Genomic DNA, 19912 nt, shown 5'->3' on the forward strand with positions numbered 1-19912 from the left:
GGATTCTGGGAAATGACATGCAAAGAAGTACACTGTGTCAACCTTTGCTTCAAATCCATTTTAACATGGAGCCCTATAAGATCATGCCTGCCGTAATTCACAGCTTTTCAGCACAGCTAGGGTTAAAGAAGTGCGGAGCCAGTAAACCTGCTCACAGACAGCTATTTCGACCTTTTGGGTTATACTGCCTCTGCAATATGAAGCTGTTATGGGTTACTTTAAAATGCAATCAGTCACGGCAGGCATAGGGGCGTGAGATTTCCTTTCGTCTATCGATTTTTCAAACATGCATACCTGCACGTATCCATCTACAATGATCATCAAACGTTTCGGCGACCAACACTTAACTATTTACAGATCTACCATTCGGCATCATCACTGTCCCTTGCACATTTGTCCATATCTGGACAACTGGCTATCCAAAGCCAAATCAAGGACGGGGTCCAAACAAGCATACGTAGGCATCAACCACAACATATCTTCCTCATTAGAGTTTATTTCAGCACCAGCCTGGGCAAAGTTTCTCTACCTCAGGGAAAGAAACGAAAGATCCAAGAGAACGTTTAAAGATTCCCAATGAAAGGTCTTCAGTGACAATGACGTATCGCCGGTGGGGTGGCCCAACGCAGGAGAAGCAGAAGTGATTACCAGGGCAAGATTCTATTTACAAGCGATGCAAAACAAATTCCTGTCGCGATGGAACAAAGACACCCGAATACTTTCTCGCAGAGGGAGGACGTTGATGTGTTGGTGGCAAAAACGGACATCTCGCCAAGGGGTGGCATCTATTATTACCAGAATGGCAAGTCCTTATCTCCGATGTCAGGTCCCACGGGCTGCAGACCTCCATGCCCAAGGACAATGCTCGGTGCCGCAAAATACTTATTCCAGCAGTATCCTGGAACTAGAGGGAAATTAATCACTCATTTCTTTGACCAGCTTCAAGGCCAGTTATTAAACGGCGTGTCTGACAACTCAACAACTATCTCCTACATTAACAGGCAGGGTGGGACCAGAAGTGCTTTGTTAATGCGGGGTGCCACTGACTTTATCCTTGGTCTTAATGTACCATTAATATCTGCCACCTCCAACATTTATCTTTCATATCAATGGAAACCAATGACCCCGCTGCCATTATAAAACTTCCAGTTGCACTGTAGGCTGCCGCCTTTGCTCTGCAGAACCAGGGGTTGGCGGGCGGAATGGGACGTTCAGCCGCAGCTGTACTGCCACTGGAACCCACGCCGCTGAACGCTGCTAAGGTAGGTTTTTTACTTGTTAGGGTATGGGGTTAATGTAAGTTTTTTTTGTGTGTGATCTTTATCTGCATTCAGTGCCGGCATCGGTAAATCACCGTGTGATCGCTATCTGTGTTCTGTGCCGGCATCGGAAAATCACTGTGTGATCTCTATCTGCGTTCCGTCCCGACATCGGTAAATCACTGTGTGATCTCTATCTGCGTTCCATCCCGACATCGGTAAATCACTGTGTGATCTCTATCTGCGTTCCGTCCCGACATCGGTAAATCACTGTGCGATCTCTATCTGCATTCCATCCCGACATCGGTAAATCACTGTGTGATCTCTATCTGTGTTCCATCCCGACATCGGTAAATCACTGTGCGATCTCTATCTGCGTTCTGTGCCGGCATCGGAAAATCACTGTGTGATCTCTATCTGCGTTCCGTCCCGACATCGGTAAATCACTGTGCGATCTCTATCTGCATTCCATCCCGACATCGGTAAATCACTGTGTGATCTCTATCTGTGTTCCATCCCGACATCGGTAAATCACTGTGCGATCTCTATCTGCGTTCTGTGCCGGCATCGGTAAATCACTGTGTGATCTCTATCTGCGTTCCGTCCCGACATCGGTAAATCACTGTGTGATCTCTATCTGCGTTCCGTCCCGACATCGGTAAATCACTGTGTGATCTCTATCTGCGTTCCGTCCCGACATCGGTAAATCGCTGTGTGATCTCTATCTGAGTTCTGTGCCGGCATCGGTAAATCACTGTGTGATCTCTATCTGCGTTCCGTCCCGACATCGGTAAATCACTGTGTGATCTCTATCTGCGTTCCGTCCCGACATCGGTAAATCGCTGTGTGATCTCTATCTGCGTTCCGTCCCGACATCGGTAAATCACTGTGTGATCTCTATCTGCGTTCCGTCCCGACATCGGTAAATCGCTGTGCGATCTCTATCTGCGTTCCGTCCCGACATCGGTAAATCACTGTGTGATCTCTATCTGCGTTCCGTCCAGACATCGGTAAATCACTGTGTGATCTCTATCTGCGTTCCGTCCCGACATCGGTAAATCACTGTGTGATCTCTATCTGCGTTCCGTCCAGACATCGGTAAATCACTGTGTGATCTCTATCTGCGTTCCGTCCCGACATCGGTAAATCACTGTGTGATCTCTATCTGCGTTCCGTCCCGACATCGGTAAATCACTGTGCGATCTCTATCTGCATTCCATCCCGACATCGGTAAATCACTGTGTGATCTCTATCTGTGTTCCATCCCGACATCGGTAAATCACTGTGCGATCTCTATCTGCGTTCTGTGCCGGCATCGGAAAATCACTGTGTGATCTCTATCTGCGTTCCGTCCCGACATCAGTAAATCACTGTGCGATCTCTATCTGCATTCCATCCCGACATCGGTAAATCACTGTGTGATCTCTATCTGTGTTCCATCCCGACATCGGTAAATCACTGTGCGATCTCTATTTGCGTTCTGTGCCGGCATCGGTAAATCACTGTGTGATCTCTATCTGCGTTCCGTCCCGACATCGGTAAATCACTGTGTGATCTCTATCTGCGTTCCGTCCCGACATCGGTAAATCACTGTGTGATCTCTATCTGCGTTCCGTCCCGACATCGGTAAATCGCTGTGTGATCTCTATCTGAGTTCTGTGCCGGCATCGGTAAATCACTGTGTGATCTCTATCTGCGTTCCGTCCCGACATCGGTAAATCACTGTGTGATCTCTATCTGCGTTCCGTCCCGACATCGGTAAATCACTGTGTGATCTCTATCTGCGTTCCGTCCCGACATCGGTAAATCACTGTGTGATCTCTATCTGCGTTCCGTCCCGACATCGGTAAATCACTGTGTGATCTCTATCTGCGTTCCGTCCCGACTTCGGTAAATCACTGTGTGATCTCTATCTGCGTTCCGTCCCGACATCGGTAAATCGCTGTGTGATCTCTATCTGCGTTCCGTCCCGACATCGGTAAATCACTGTGTGATCTCTATCTGCGTTCCATCCCGACATCGGTAAATCACTGTGTGATCTCTATCTGCGTTCCGTCCCGACATCGGTAAATCACTGTGTGATCTCTATCTGCGTTCCGTCCCGACATCGGTAAATCACTGTGTGATCTCTATCTGAGTTCTGCCCCGACTTCGGTAAATCACTGTGTGATCTCTATCTGCGTTCCGTCCCGACATCGGTAAATCACTGTGTGATCTCTATCTGCGTTCCGCCCCGACATCGGTAAATCACTGTGTGATCTCTATCTGCGTTCTGTGCCGGCATCGGAAAATCACTGTGTGATCTCTATCTGCGTTCTGTGCCGGCATCGGTAAATCACTGTGTGATCTCTATCTGCATTCCATCCCGACATCGGGAAATCACTGTGTGATCTCTATCTGCGTTCCGTCCCGACATCGGTAAATCACTGTGTGATCTCTATCTGCGTTCCGTCCCGACTTCGGTAAATCACTGTGTGATCTCTATCTGCGTTCCGCCCCGACATCGGTAAATCACTGTGTGATCTCTATCTGCGTTCCGTTCCGACATCGGTAAATCACTGTGTGATCTCTATCTGCGTTCCGTCCCGACATCGGTAAATCGCTGTGCGATCTCTATCTGCGTTCCGTCCCGACATCGGTAAATCACTGTGCGATCTCTATCTGCGTTCCGTCCCGACATCGGTAAATCGCTGTGTGATCTCTATCTGCGTTCCGTCCCGACATCGGTAAATCACTGTGTGATCTCTATCTGCGTTCCGTTCCGACATCGGTAAATCGCTGTGTGATCTCTATCTGCGTTCCGTCCCGACATCGGTAAATCACTGTGTGATCTCTATCTGCGTTCCGTCCCGACATCGGTAAATCACTGTGTGATCTCTATCTGCGTTCCGTCCCGACATCGGTAAATCACTGTGTGATCTCTATCTGCGTTCCGTCCCGACATCGGTAAATCACTGTGTGATCTCTATCTGCGTTCCGTTCCGACATCGGTAAATCGCTGTGTGATCTCTATCTGCGTTCCGTCCCGACATCGGTAAATCACTGTGTGATCTCTATCTGCGTTCCGTCCCGACATCGGTAAATCACTGTGTGATCTCTATCTGCGTTCCGTTCCGACATCGGTAAATCGCTGTGTGATCTCTATCTGCGTTCCGTCCCGACATCGGTAAATCACTGTGTGATCTCTATCTGCGTTCCGCCCCGAAATTGGTAAATCACTGTGTGATCTCTATCTGCATTCCATCCCGACATCGGTAAATCACTGTGTGATCTCTATCTGCGTTCCGTCCCGACATCGGTAAATCGCTGTGTGATCTCTATCTGCGTTCCGCCCCGAAATTGGTAAATCACTGTGTGATCTCTATCTGCATTCCGTCCCGACATCGGTAAATCACTGTGTGATCTCTATCTGTGTTCCGTCCCGACATCGGTAAATCACTGTGCGATCTCTATCTGCGTTCCGCCCCGAAATTGGTAAATCGCTGTGTGATCTCTATCTGCGTTCCGTCCCGACATCGGTAAATCACTGTGTGATCTCTATCTGCGTTCCGTCCCGACATCGGTAAATCACTGTGTGATCTCTATCTGCGTTCCGTCCCGACATCGGTAAATCACTGTGTGATCTCTATCTGCGTTCCGCCCCGAAATTGGTAAATCACTGTGTGATCTCTATCTGCGTTCCGTCCCGACATCGGTAAATCACTGTGTGATCTCTATCTGAGTTCCGTCCCGACATCGGTAAATCACTGTGTGATCTCTATCTGCGTTCCGTCCCGACATCGGTAAATCACTGTGTGATCTCTATCTGTGTTCCGTCCCGACATCGGTAAATCACTGTGTGATCTCTATCTGAGTTCTGCCCCGACATCTGTAAATCGCTGTGTGATCTCTATCTGTGTTCCGTCCCGACATCGGTAAATCACTGTGTGATCTCTATCTGAGTTCTGCCCCGACATCGGTAAATCACTGTGTGATCTCTATCTGTGTTCCGTCCCGACATCGGTAAATCACTGTGTGATCTCTATCTGAGTTCTGCCCCGACATCGGTAAATCACTGTGTGATCTCTACCTGCATTCCATCCCGACATCGGTAAATCGCTGTGTGATCTCTATCTGCGTTCCGTCCCGACATTGGTAAATCACTGTGCGATCTCTATCTGCGTTCCGCCCCGAAATTGGTAAATCACTGTGTGATCTCTATCTGCGTTCCGTCCCGACATCGGTAAATCACTGTGTGATCTCTATCTGTGCTGCTGAATGATTTGCCCTGAGCTATAACTCAAGTGTAGTTCTAAAGTACTCAGACTCATCACAGCACTGTATAAATTACCGTATTATTCCTCAGGGTTTCGCACTCAACCCCAACTGGGCTCAGCATCAGGTTAGAGTAGGGGTGGGCAACTCCAGTCCTCAAGGACCACCAACAGGTCAGGATCCCACCTTAAGCACAGGTGCAGTCTTCGATTGAGCCACTGATTAAGCCACCTGTGCTGAAGCAGGCATATCCTAAAAACCTGACCTGTTGGTGGCCCTTGAGGACTGGAGTTGCCCCATCCCTGGGTCAGCGTTCCCTAACGCAGTGAGAGGGCGTGCAGAGCGGGAGCGTTTGTGGTTTCTGCGGTGTCCTGCGATCTGCACGGCCCTCTCTGAGAGACGGGCGCATTTCACTGGGTATTGGGTTTGACATATTTGTAATAAACCTTTTATGTTCACAAAAATGCGTTTTTTTAGTTGGCAGCATCTCTTCTTTCCGGCGTGCTGGGTTATTGCTGTGTGATGTTTCACTTTCTTTACTTTTCATATGTTTTTTTTTTCCTTCCCTGTGACCCATTTCTCTGCCCGAGGAGCCTGCAAGGGTTAATGGGGACTTCTCTGCCACTGTGTCATTAGGGTCATTAAGAGACTTGTCAACCTGATTGTCACACTAGGTGCCACGTCCCTCAGACTTGGGCTTCCGAAATAGAGGAAGTGTAGGCTGGATATGAGAGTATCTGTGCAGGACAGGCCTCTCTGGTGAGATAAGAGGGTAGGGTTTGGGGGTTCCAGGAGGGGAAGGGGGAAGGCTGACGTACTCTGCAGCCTGTCTAACTCCTCTGTCAGGCGGCACGTGCCAAATCCGACATGGCTTCACCCCCTGATTCTCATACGGAGTGCTGTGAACACATGTAGTCCTGGCTGCTTTGTACACTTTGACAGGTGGGATGCTGCGTTTTAAGCGTGCCCACCCGCCTCTCAGTGAACTGGGCTTGTATGAACCTTCGCCTCATCTCCGCAGCACAGCTCGTAAGTCCACGATGACAGGAGAAATGGGTGCTGGAGAGTGGCGGTGCTGTCAGTGGAGTGTCTTCTGTGTGTCTGCTCGCTGAACGCAGCCTCTGAGTCAGCAGAACACTTCTGATGCAGGCGAGTCAAGTGCCAGGTTTTCTTCCGTTACGCCAGCTGGTCCGCTCGTTATTAAAGGGAACCTTGGGTTTTGGTCATCTCACAATATACAGCCGCAGCTGCGAAATGGTCAGGAGGCAGCTCCGTGACAGCCCAGGGTTCGGGCCGTTCATATTGATACTAGACAGACCTCGTATCGTATAAAGTATTTACTTCAAGGGTCCAACCTTTTTTTTGGTTCAGGAACCCTATGTGAAATTCTGGGGAACCCCCACCCTCTCTAATAGCGCGTCTGAGATCAGATGCATTGTAAGGATCCCCAACCCTCTCTAATAGCGCGTCTGAGATCAGATGCATTGTAAGGATCCCCAACCCTCTCTGATAGCGCGTCTGAGATCAGATATATTGTACAAGGAACCCCAACCCTCTCTGATAGCGAGTCTGAGATCAGATATATTGTACAAGGAACCCCAACCCTCTCTAATTGAGAGGGAGAAGGAGCGGCTCAGTGAGTAAACACACTGACTGGCACTGAGTTTGGAGCCTGGTTCAATTCCCGGTGTCGGCTCCTTGTGACCTTGAGCAAGTCACTTTATCTCCCTATGCCTCAGCCACCAAAAACATAGATTGTAAGCTCCACGGGGCAGGGACTTTGTCTGCAAAATGTCTCTGTAAAGGGCTACGTAAAATTAGCAGCGCTATACAAGAACATGCTATTATTATTATTATTATTGTGCGTCTGAGATCAGGTACATTGTATAAGGAACCTCAATCCACTCTAATAGCGCGTCTGAGATCAGATGCAGTGTAAAGAACCCCAACCCTCTCTAATAGCGCGTCTGAGATCAGATGCAGTGTAAGGAACCCCAACCCTCTCTAATAGCGTGTCCTAGATCAGATACATTATAAGGAACCCCAACCCTCTCTAATAGCGCGTCTGAGATCAGATACATTGTAAGGAACCCCAACCCTCTCTAATAGAGTGTCTGAGACCAGATATATTGTACAGGGAACCCCAACCCTCTCTAACAGAGAGGGAGAAGGAGTGGCTCAGTAAGTAAAGACACTGACTGGCACTGACTTTCAAGCAGGATCAATTCCCGGTGTCGGCTCTGTGTGACCTTGGGCAAATCACTTTATCTCCCTGTGCCTCAGGCACCCCCAAAAAAACCATAGGTTGTAAGCTCCACGGGGCAGGGACCTGTGTCTGCAAAATGTCCCTGTAAAGCGCTATGTAAAACTAGCAACGCTATACAAGAACATGCTGTTATTATTATTGTGCATCTGAGATCAGATGCAGTGTAAGGCTAAGGCCCCGATAACGCCGCTGTAACGCGCGCCCGCGAGATTGGCGGCGCGTTCAGCCGATTCCCCGGTCTGCAGCTCACTGCAGGCAGAGAGACCGGGGGGGCGTGGCGGGGGAGTGACGGGGGCGCGGCCATGACATCACCCGGCAGGTTCGCCCGCATTGGCTGAACCGCCGGGGGGCGTGCCTAATCGCTCGACGCGGGTCCTGCTCTCAATTCTATTGAGAGCAGGAGCAGCTCTCGCCCGAGCGCTGCGGACCCCTTCGCAGCGGGCCCGGCGCCATTGAGGGGAGGGCTCTCGTCCGTGCAGCGTCCGCCACAGTGGACGCTGTAGTAGGCAGCGGGGGCAAGGCCTAAGGAACCCCAACCCTCTCTAATAGTGCGTCTGAGATCAAATGCATTGTAAATTCTTCTGTATTTGATACCATTTTCAAATGACTTGAAATTTGCAGGGAACTCTTGGGTATGTCCGGGGAACTCAAGGGTTCCTAGGAACCCTTGTTTATAAACACTGATTTACTTCCAATGTCAGAAAGCCTCAAATAATTCCCTTCCAAATTCCCTGACCAAATTGTTATGGGATATTCTGCTCTAACACAACTGCCGCTTTGCTTTGGGTAATGCTATTCATCTGCGAGGGACCTTTTTATTTGGTTGAGTTGTGCTTTGTACATATCAGTAAATTCATTGAAAAGTTATTAGGAAATCGTTTTAAATCCTATAATCCAGAATCCGCAGGGTGTGTGTGGGGCGTTGACGTGCCAGTTGTCAATTGCTGGTCTTTGTTGTGGTTGTTCATTGTTTGCATTTGCCGGGCTCCATTTGCTCACATTGGGCCACCTGCCCTGTCATGTAAAAAGGTTTGTGACAACAGTGACGCCGGCCCTTTACTAAGCAGTGCTATGTCGTGAGACAGACTTGGGAGTCACTTTGAAGCCCATGGATGTGAATGGACCAGAAGTTGTCTTCTGGTGCGGTAACGTTTCTTATAGCACCGTTTAGTGAATATAATCCAATGTTTCAAGCATTTCTATCTTGTATAGTAGTTACCATGTGAGTTTGTTGAGTAGGCAGAAGAGAAATTCCACAGTAGTAAAGAGTTTGTCTGCTGGATGGAGGACACACGTACACACACGTACACACACGTACACACACGTACACACACGTACACACACGTACACACACACACACACACACACACACACACACACACACACACACACACACACACACACACACACACACACACACACACACACACACACACACACCATGTGGAACAGTCTGATAACCTACATAACCGTCTCTTATAATAAGCAATAATAGCATGACACAACAAAACCATTCTATTTTGTGCTGAAATGGCTTTTTTATCATCGCCTCCAAAAGTTTGGGATGAATTAAAACCAACTGTAGTTGGATTACGCTGACATTAGTTCCATTGAATCCGTTTCACACCAAAACGGGTCAATTTTATTAGGTCTCTTGGAATTCCACCATAATATCCATGATTGATGGGTTAACCGTCTGCTCTAACAGGGGAGACAGTGTCATATTTCTGGGCTCAGACGTCATATCCCCTTCACCATCGGAGCTGTCCAGCTCATGTTACTACCCAAGCAAAGAGTCAAAGAAAACATATCAGCAAACACATGTTCTTACATGAGCGGCTGTACGTAGCACAGAACGTCTCTCTAACTAGGTACTGAAGGAATCTATCTTTTGAGTAAAGAATTTACTTCTTGTTTTTTCTTTAGTCTTTACGGCAGACACGCGCAGGAAAATTGTAAAAAGAAAATCGACTTTTTCGCTGTCCTGTCCCTGCAATACGCCAGCCTGATACCCAGCTCAGCCTGCCTGTGAATTTGCCAGGGACACCCGCCGGTTGGGTTTCCCTGCCGGCATCTCGCCGAAGGACTCTTTCTTAGGAGCAGGCGATTGGAAGAACTATGTGACCACTGAGCTCAGATCTACCCCACGGATTCCTGCACTGTCAAACCGGTCCGGCGAAGAGGTAAGCGGCAAGGTTACCGGTCGGTAAACACTGCCCGATGCACGGTATGGTGAGCCAGACATCGCGGTGTTCCCCTGCGAATGCCACAGGATGCTGAGAAATGTTTTGTATGATGGATAAGAGAGAACGCGAGAGATTTATGCTTTTAGATGTGATGATGGGAAATATAACGAAACCAGAAAAAGAAGAAACAAAATATTTTTTGGGATCTTGTCCGGCGAACATTAAAACTTGCGCTTAATGATTTCTGGTCGGATGATAGAGTCTCGGAAAGTAAATTGTTTGCATATGTTATGTCTGCAATAGAAACGGTTTGGAAGAAGGCTTTTCTATTTCTATTTGTGTTGGTCTTTTTCACATCCTGCTGCTCTGCTGTGTCACTGCTGCTGCTCTGCTGTGTCACTGCTGCTGCTCTGCTGTGTCACTGCTGCTGCTCTGCTGTGTCACTGCTGCTGCTCTGCTGTGTCACTGTGCTGCTGCTCTGCTGTGTCACTGCTGCTGCTCTGCTGTGTCACTGTGCTGCTGCTCTGCTGTGTCACTGCTGCTGCTCTGCTGTGTCACTGTGCTGCTGCTCTGCGGTGTCACTGTGCTGCTGCTCTGCTGTGTCACTGTGCTGCTCTGCTGTGTCACTGCTGCTGCTCTGCTGTGTCACTGTGCTGCTGCTCTGCTGTGTCACTGCTGCTGCTCTGCTGTGTCACTGTGCTGCTGCTCTGCTGTGTCACTGCTGCTGCTCTGCTGTGTCACTGCTGCTGCTCTGCTGTGTCACTGTGCTGCTGCTCTGCTGTGTCACTGCTGCTGCTCTGCTGTGTCACTGTGCTGCTGCTCTGCTGTGTCACTGTGCTGCTCTGCTGTGTCACTGCTGCTGCTCTGCTGTGTCACTGTGCTGCTGCTCTGCTGTGTCACTGCTGCTGCTCTGCTGTGTCATTGTGCTGCTGCTCTGCTGTGTCACTGCTGCTGCTCTGCTGTGTCACTGTGCTGCTGCTCTGCTGTGTCACTGCTGCTGCTCTGCTGTGTCACTGCTGCTGCTCTGCTGTGTCACTGTGCTGCTGCTCTGCTGTGTCACTGTGCTGCTGCTCTGCTGTGTCACTGTGCTGCTGCTCTGCGGTGTCACTGTGCTGCTGCTCTGCGGTGTCACTGTGCTGCTGCTCTGCTGTGTCACTGTGCTGCTCTGCGGTGTTACTGTGCTGCTGCTCTGCTGTGTCACTGTGCTGCTCTGCGGTGTCACTGTGCTGCTCTGCGGTGTCACTGTGCTGCTCTGCGGTGTCACTGTGCTGCTCTGCTGTGTCACTGTGCTGCTCTGCTGTGTCACTGTGCTGCTCTGCGGTGTCACTGTGCTGCTGCTCTGCTGTGTCACTGTGCTGCTCTGCTGTGTCACTGTGCTGCTCTGCGGTGTCACTGTGCTGCTCTGCTGTGTCACTGTGCTGCTGCTCTGCTGTGTCACTGTGCTGCTCTGCTGTGTCACTGTGCTGCTCTGCTGTGTCACTGCTGCTGCTCTGCTGTGTCACTGTGCTGCTCTGCTGTGTCACTGTGCTGCTCTGCGGTGTCACTGTGCTGCTCTGCTGTGTCACTGTGCTGCTCTGCTGTGTCACTGTGCTGCTCTGCTGTGTCACTGCTGCTCTGCTGTGTCACTGTGCTGCTCTGCGGTGTCACTGTGCTGCTCTGCTGTGTCACTGTGCTGCTCTGCTGTGTCACTGTGCTACTCTGCTGTGTCACTGTGACTGGGTGGGGTACCTGGGTGGGGGGGGTGGGGGGAAGGGGAAGGGGTACAGAAGGAAAGAATGGGGGAGGGGAGGGGAAACAACCATTTGTAACAAAATTCTTAGTCATCAACAGTCACATCGCATACATCGTTTTATAAACCACATATCATATTCTCCTCTCTCCCAAATCCTCCTTTCTATTGCAATCATATCCTTATCCCAAACTCTATCAAACTTTCTTGTGGGATGGTTCAGAAATCAGGTGAGTCTCTCCATTAGTTGGACCTCATTAACCGTTCTGATGACCTCTCTTCTGGAGGGCGGGAGTGTCTTCTTCTACGCAGCAGCTGCTGCTTCAGCGCATCTAGCCGCCGTTAGGATATGCAGAATCAATGTAACTGCAGAATGATTCGCATCCTCCATGGATCTAGCCAGGATAATGAAGACTGGGTCTAGCGGCATCTTTATCCCCCTCACATCTTCTATCAATTTCAGAACTGCCCTCCAATATATCTGCATAACTGGACAGAACCTCTAAATATGCGCTAGATCCCCTATCTGCCCACAACCCCTCCAGCATCTATCAGTAGACTCCAGTTTAACTTCTTGGGGGTGTAATACCACCGTAGCAGAATTTTGGCAATATTCTTTCGTTGCTGTACATATAGAGGTTTTGCCTGTATTGTCCCAAGTATCTTCCAGTCTTCTCTTGTTATTTTAGTCTGGAAGTCCAGAGCCCAATGATCTATATATATACTGTATTTATGGTCCGGGGTGTCCTTTTGAGGCGTTAACCTCTGGTAGAGTCATGAAATCAGACCCTTTTGGTATTTTTTTGTTTTGCACAGATCTTCTAATCGTGTGTAACCGGGGAATTCCTCCCCATAGAAACGCTGCCGAACAAAATGTCGGCCCCGCATATATTTCAACATCTCAGTTGGGGATAGAGCATATTTTCAAAACCCTGACCCTGGAATCCCGGCAGGAACCCTGGGTTATCAAACAGGGCGTAAGTCTGGATGGGGTTGACATAACTTTATATTTATTTTTTGCTAGATTTTTAGGGTGTATCCGATTACCGTCGGGTCTAAGTGTCTCCCAGTACCAACCCTGGGCCTCGACCATAGCAAAGAACCGGGCTTTTTAGTGAGCTCTCCAAATCTACCCAAGCATAAGTCCCTCCTGGGGAGTGCCAGTACACAATATGTCTCAAATGAGATGTTATATAATATTTTAAAATATTTGGTACTGCCATACCGCCTCCTTCCTTAGAGTCCAACACATGGCTTCTCCATTTTGGCTTTATTTTTGTTAAATAAATCATGACACGGTGTAATATGTCATGTGGTGTTGTTCATCTGAGCTTGTATTTACCTAATTTTAAGACCTGCTAAGGAACAGATGATTGTTATTATGTCCTGATATGTAAAACCATAGAATTCAAAGAGGGTGTACTTTCTTTTTCACACAACTGTATACTGATATATTATACAGAATATACAGTAGATTCTGGCAAAATGTAAATACTAGTTGTTAGTCATCTTGTATGTATCTGAAATGACGTTATTATTATGCCCCTGTGCCCCTCCCGCGATGCACAGGTTTTGTGCCTCTTAGGAAAGTAGTTACCCATGTCTGACTCCCTTCAGCAGGCTTGTAACCGCCCCCCGCAGTGTATTTCTTTGCACCCCAGTAAATCGGGGCTTGCTTATTTCTCGCTGAAGTCCATGCGCCTTTTATTTGATAGAAGTAAATAATAACATTCCATCGCTGTGAGGTCATGGGAAAGGTATGATGTCACTGGGAATGTCACTTGCGAGGCTGCATAACGGGCCTGTCACTGCTATTTTTCGTTCCATTGCAGCAACTTTGTTCTGACACAGATCTTCTTTGTCTGGGACGTTGCTGACATTCTGGATGAGTTCTTTCTCCTCCCAGTCCTCGGCGTAACCTCGCGACGCGGGCCCCATCCTTTTGCGTGGCAGTGCGTTGAGGTGCCCGTCTAACAGTAAAGAGGTTAACGTGGGGGGGTTTGGTTGTGATGTGGGACTGGTCACTTTACCTACTTTTTCCTGAATAACCCACAAATTAGATGCGTCTCCTCAGACCTTAGATTCACACAGATAAACTCTAATGATTGAGAAGTATCTCAGGGGATGTTTTCCCTGCCGGGCCATTGCTGAAATGCCCGGTATAAATGGGCAATTGAACAATTAACATATCGGCATTAATGATGCACCACACACTCTGAGTCAGACGCACCGGGCAGTGACTCCGATGTATCTTACACTGACTCTGGCTGTACAAGCACTTGCCCATCACACGGTGACATCACACGGTCACATCACACGGTCACATCACACGGTCACATCACACGGTCACATCACACGGTCACATCACATCACAGCCACATCACACGAGCAGCCAGAGGAAATCATAACCCTCCCAAGTCTCACTTTAACAAACGTTAAACATAGGGAAAATACTTAGAATTCATTGTCCGATTTGGGTTAAAGAAAAAAGCATCAATCACCCCAATGAGACCCCTTAAACCCCTTAAACATGGAACTAGTTCTCTTTGATGTTAGGCGGGATTGCCTATTTAAATGTAGGGGTTTTTGGGACATTTTATCATTCCTGCAATAGCTTTGGAATATGGTGTTAAACCTGTGAAAGTCTCGGGTGGAGATGCAAATATTCACTGCATGTTTGTTCAGAGGAATTAAAACACGTGTTGGGCTTTTATGTGCATAAAACAGCGTCCCTACCGACCAGTCCTTGGGAAATAACATCGCAAATATGTTCTAATGCCCAAGGAGAAAAGAAATGGCAGTGGAACATCTGTCTACCGTATAGTTGGCGTCCTGATCTGTATATCAGAAAACACTGCGTGTTGTTGTAAACCTTTTTATTATAATAATGATCTTTTGTGTGTCGCCAACACATGCCGCAGCGCAGTATAATAACAAGTCAATAGCATTGTATGTCTAAAGAGTACATATATCTCAAGACAGAGCTTCTCAACTCCAGTCCTCAAGGGCCACCAGCAGGTCAGATTTTCAGGATATCCCTGCTTCAGCACTGGTGGCTCATTAACGGAGCCACCTGTGCTGAAGCAAGGATAGCCTGAAAACCTGACCTGTTGGAGGGGGGGGGGGTCTTGAGGACTGGAGTTGAGAACCCCCTGTGTTAAAACATGCTGCGTCAGTAGGAAGGAGGTCCCTCCCCCGAGGAGCTTACAATCTAAAATGAATATGGGATATGTAATGCTTCCTCTGCTCCCCTAATTAGCAGCGCTCGGGGGGGGCGGCTCCTGACACCGAAGGCATTTGCAGAATGGCATTAAAAACCCAGGAATACACTAATACAAAGCCGGTGCTGCTGGGGCATGTTTGTGAGTACATTATTATTGACTAACTTGGCAAATAGGCAGAAAAAGTTAAAAAAAAAAAAACAAGTGTAGTGCCTGGATCAGAACGCCTGGCTTGTGAATCGCCGAGGAATTCCGGCACGCAGCCCAGAAAGGGGGAGCGTTTCCTGGCTGTGCCAGAACCGTACATTCCCTCATCTCCCGGGAGCACAGGGAAAAATGTGCTTGTGCGGAGCATCTGAAAGGGTAATAACGGCTTGTGTTTATCCTTACCGAGGCCTGCGTCTGTGCAAGATCAGCACGCAGCCCTTGCTTTTACAATGACGATTATTATGACAAGCGATCAAGGCTCGTGGAAATACTACAAGCACATAATGCTTATTCTGAATGTTCCTAAAATCATAATCAAAACTGATTTGTTCATTGTAGTCAAGGCATTATTCGCTAAGCTGCGCTCGGCCACTTTCCTAGCGCCGGGGAACATCTCGTGGCCTGTTGACGTGAAGGTATCATAGCACCTCTTAGTAAACATGGGCCCTAGTCTAATGGAGTAAAGCAAAAGGGTCTTATTAACCCTTTAACTCTGCAGCACATTGCAAAGTAATTTCTAGCCAAGTTCTTCCTCTACCGCAGAGAGAGGGAGTGGCCCTGTCCAAAAATGTTACTACAATTCCCTGGTGGGCCGGTGTGTGTAAATTCTGTGCAGCAATGTGTGTATGGGGAGCGCAGTATGACAATAAGTTGTTGTTCGGGCTGTATTGTCAGAAATACATTGCCACTGAAAGACCACATAATAGGGATATTGGGCAAAATATGCCCGCTGCTTCAAAAACACTATACAAAGCTCATGGGCGGCCCTCACCCAACTTCCCGCTGGTGGTCACAGCCTCCTAAATACCGCATGTGGGGGGCGAGGAGAAGGAGCAGAGGAAATGCATCACTTGTGCCTCTCTTTTTACTGGCGATCAATTCCTCAGTGTTATTCTGCACTCCCAATATTACACGTTCTTCCCATGTTAATCTGGCTCAAAGATCTGGCAGCCACATTGGTCCTGGAGAAAAGGTTTGATGCAGGTTCTGATACCTTTTAGCGGGATCAGTATTTGAGTTCCTCATAGGTCTCTGAGCTCCGTACTCGTTCACTATCATTTCATCTATACAGATATAACAACCTGCATCAGATTTGGATTGGATGAAAATTCACATATGACGTCTATTTTATCTAGCACCGGTAAAATGCCGTTAACACAATGTATTCATATCACGGATTGCACCGGGGAGTCTTATTATGGCGTAATGTATTTAGTGTACCGCTCCGGAACAAACTGTTTCATACAAGGGTAAAAGAGCGGTTGACACACCTCTCCTTTGAATAAATCCATTAACTGAGGAAACTGGGTCTTGGAACCAGAACACATCCTATATCGGTGTTGAGAAGTAAAAAAAAAAATTAAAAAAAAAAAGACATGGTGGGTGCTGCCATGTTTCATGGGACCCGCATGAAAAACTTGTTCTGGCTTTATCACTTTCCAAGTAAGGTCTGGAAACATGAACATACAGACGTTTCCTGGATTTGAAAGCGTGGGTGACGCTTGAATTTTATTTCCTTTAAATACATGGATCCAAGCTTTTGTATCCGATTTCTTGCTGTCAAAGGCCTCTGTATAATATTTCAGAAGCAGGAATTATACCTTCCTCTTCCACAGAACAATGTCTTATGTTGTGAGCTTTTCCACTTGTCAGAAACAGCAGTGGAAGTAAGGAACTTGGGCATGTCTATATCTATATATAGGAGTCAGGAAGGAATTTACTGTTGTGTGAAAAAGAAAGTACACCCTCTTTGAATTCCATGGTTTTACATATCAGGACATAATAACAATCATCGTTCCTTAGCAGGTCTTAAAATTAGGTAAATACAACCTCAGATGAACAACAGCACATGACATATTACACCGTGTCATGATTTATTTAACAAAAATAAAGCCAAAATGAAGAAGCCATGTGTGAAAAACTAAGTACACCTTATGATTCAATAGCTTGTAGAACCACCTTTAGCAGCAATAACTTGAAGTAATCGTTTTCTGTATGACTTTATCAGTCGCTCACATCGTTGTGGAGGAATTTTGTCCCACTCTTCTTTACAACGTTGCTTCAGTTCATTGAGGTTTGTGGGCATTTGTTTATGCACAGCTCTCTTAAGGTCCAGCCACAGCATTTCAATCGGGTTGAGGTCTGGACTTTGACTGGGCCATTGCAACACCTTGATTCTTTTCTTTTTCAGCCATTCTGTTGTAGATTTGCTGGTGTGCTCGGGATCATTGTCCTGTTGCATGACCCAATTTCAGCCAAGCTTTAGCTGTCGGACAGATGGCCTCACATTTGACTCTAGAATACTTTAGTATACAGAGGAGTTCATTGTCGACTCAATGACTGCAAGGTTCCCAGGTCCTGTGGCTGCAAAACAAGCCCAAATCATCACCCCTCCACTACCATGCTTGACAGTTGGTATGAGGTGTTTGTGCTGATATGCTGTGTTTGGTTTTCCCAAACGTGGCGCTGTGCATTATGGCCAAACATTTCCACTTTGGTCTCGTCTGTCCAAAGGACATTGTTCCAGAAGTTTTGTGGTTTGTTCAGATGCAACTTTGCAAACCTAAGCCGTGCTGCCATGTTCTTTTTAGAGAGAGGAGGCTTTCTCTTGGCAACCCTTGCAAACAAACCATACTTGTTCAGTCTTTTTCTAATTGTACTGTCATGAACTTTAACATGTAACATGCTAACTGAGGCCTGTAGAGTCTGAGATGTAACTCTTGGGTTTTTTGCAATTTCTCTGAGCATTGCACGGTCTGACCTTGGGATGAATTTGCTGGGATGTTCACTCCTGGGAAGATTGGCAACTGTCTTGAATGTTTTCCACTTTTGAATAATCTTTCTCACTGTAGAATGATGGACTTTAAATTGTTTGGAAATTGCCTTATAACCCTTCCCAGATTGATGAGCAGCAACCATTGTTTCTCTAAGATCATTGCTGATGTCTTTCCTCCTTGGCATTGTGTTAACACACACCTGAATGCTCCAGACCAGCAAACTGCTAAAATTTCGGCTTTTATAGAGGTGGTCACACTTGCTGATGATCAATTAATCAAGGGCATTTGATTAGCAGCACCTGTCTGCTACATAGCATCTTAATTCCTATGGAAGCAGTAAGGGTGTACTTAGTTTTTCACACACAGCTTCTCCATTTTGGCTTTATTTTTGTTAAATAAATCATGACACAGTGTAATATGTCATGTATTGTTGTTCATCTGAGGTTGTATTTACCTAATTTTAAGACCTGCTAAGGAACAGATGATTGTTATTATGTCCTGATATGTAAAACCATAGAATTCAAAGAGGGTGTACTTTCTTTTTCACACAACTGTATCTTTCCCCTTCTGAGATATCATTAGATTATACGTCACTGGGGTTTTTTGTTTGCCTTCCTCTGGATCAATAAGTAAGGATAGCTATAGGATATAGTATCTTTTTTCAACCTCATCTACGATGTAACTATATAACTATCTACTGTAACTATGTAACTATATATATATATATTTCAGAATGTGCGTCTGTGTGTCTCATTGCGCACGCCGAAACTATAAGACCTGGAATAACCAAACGTGGAAGGATTACTTTATGTATCATGGTATGGATCCTCTAGAACAGGGGTGCGCAAACCTTCTGCGTCCCCTGCCTGCTCTAGCCCCAAAGTGTCGCGACCATCCCTTACCTTTAATCCGATGTCAAATGACGCCATGTGACACTGCCACGTTGCCATGGCGACTGACGTCGCATCACATGACCCCGCGTCGCCATAAGCTGGCTGAATTCAGGTGAGTTACAGAGGCCTGGCGCTGAAGAGCGCAGGGCCTCTGTAACCGCTGTGCCCCCCCCAAAAAAAATCTCGCCCCCCCAGTTTGCGCACCCCTGCTCTAGAACACTTCAAAGGAGATGCTGCTCGGAACGTTCAGTTCCATGTGGGACCACATCTACTGTATATTATAGAACGTTGCCTGTCTGCTCGCTGTGCGTTTGTGTCTGTGTTTGGGTACAATTGGATACATTGTATTTCAATTCTATGAGTTATTACAAATTCTCTGAGCAATTTCTCTAAGCGAAATTCTCTATGCGCCTCACAGTATGTATCTGGTAAGCTATAGATCTGGCAGGTGACATCATACTGGTGACATCATAATGCACATAGCCTGGTGGCAGATAACGAGAGTCAGATAAGTGTGACGTTTACACAGAAAGCAGACGGAGAGAGAAAGAGAGGAAGTCGGGGTACACGTGAGGAGAAAGTAAGGATGCTGGATTTGGAGAGAGAGGCGGAAAGAATTGGGAACATCATAAGGTAGTAAAGGAAAGTGATGGGAGGGAGAGAGATGAGGAGGGGAGAGAGAAGAGGGTAGGGGGTGAGATGAGGAGGAGTGGGATGAGAAGGGGGTGAGAGGAGGAGAGGGATGAGAAGGGGGTAGGAGTGAGATGAGCAGGAGAGGGATGAGAAGGGGAGGAGAGGGATGAGAAGGGGGTAGGAGGTGAGAGGAGGTGAGGTATGAAAAGGGGGTAGGAGGTGAGAGGAGGTGAGGGATGAGAAGGGGGTAGGAGGTGAGAGGAGGTGAGGGATGAGAAGGGGGTAGGGGGTGAGAGGAGGAGAGGGATGAGAAGGGGGTAGGGGGTGAGAGGAGGAGAGGGATGAGAAGGGGGTAGAGGGTGAGAGGAGGAGAGGGATGAGAAGGGGGTAGAGGGAGTGAGAGGAGGAGAGGGGTGAGAAGGGGGTAGGAGGTCAGAAGAGGTGAGGGATGAGAAGGGGGTAGGAGGTGAGAGGAGGAGAGGGATGA

General features: G+C 47.6%; 1 protein-coding gene across 3 annotated transcripts in view; it reads left to right on the forward strand.

The window, feature by feature from the left end:
* Positions 1-19912, forward strand: part of NEK6 (NIMA related kinase 6) — a 161457-nt gene that overhangs the window by 25711 nt on the left and 115834 nt on the right. For 2 of the 3 annotated variants that reach the window (XM_075579376.1, XM_075579378.1), the window contains exon 2: positions 9706-9962. The exons of the other annotated variant lie outside the window; for it this stretch is intronic. The gene's annotated coding sequence lies outside the window, so the exon portion shown is untranslated. The remainder of the gene's footprint in view (positions 1-9705; positions 9963-19912) is intronic. 3 annotated transcript variants of the gene reach the window in all.

The sequence above is a fragment of the Ascaphus truei genome, chromosome 21 (genome assembly GCF_040206685.1).
Source record: "Ascaphus truei isolate aAscTru1 chromosome 21, aAscTru1.hap1, whole genome shotgun sequence".
NCBI lineage: Eukaryota > Metazoa > Chordata > Amphibia > Anura > Ascaphidae > Ascaphus > Ascaphus truei.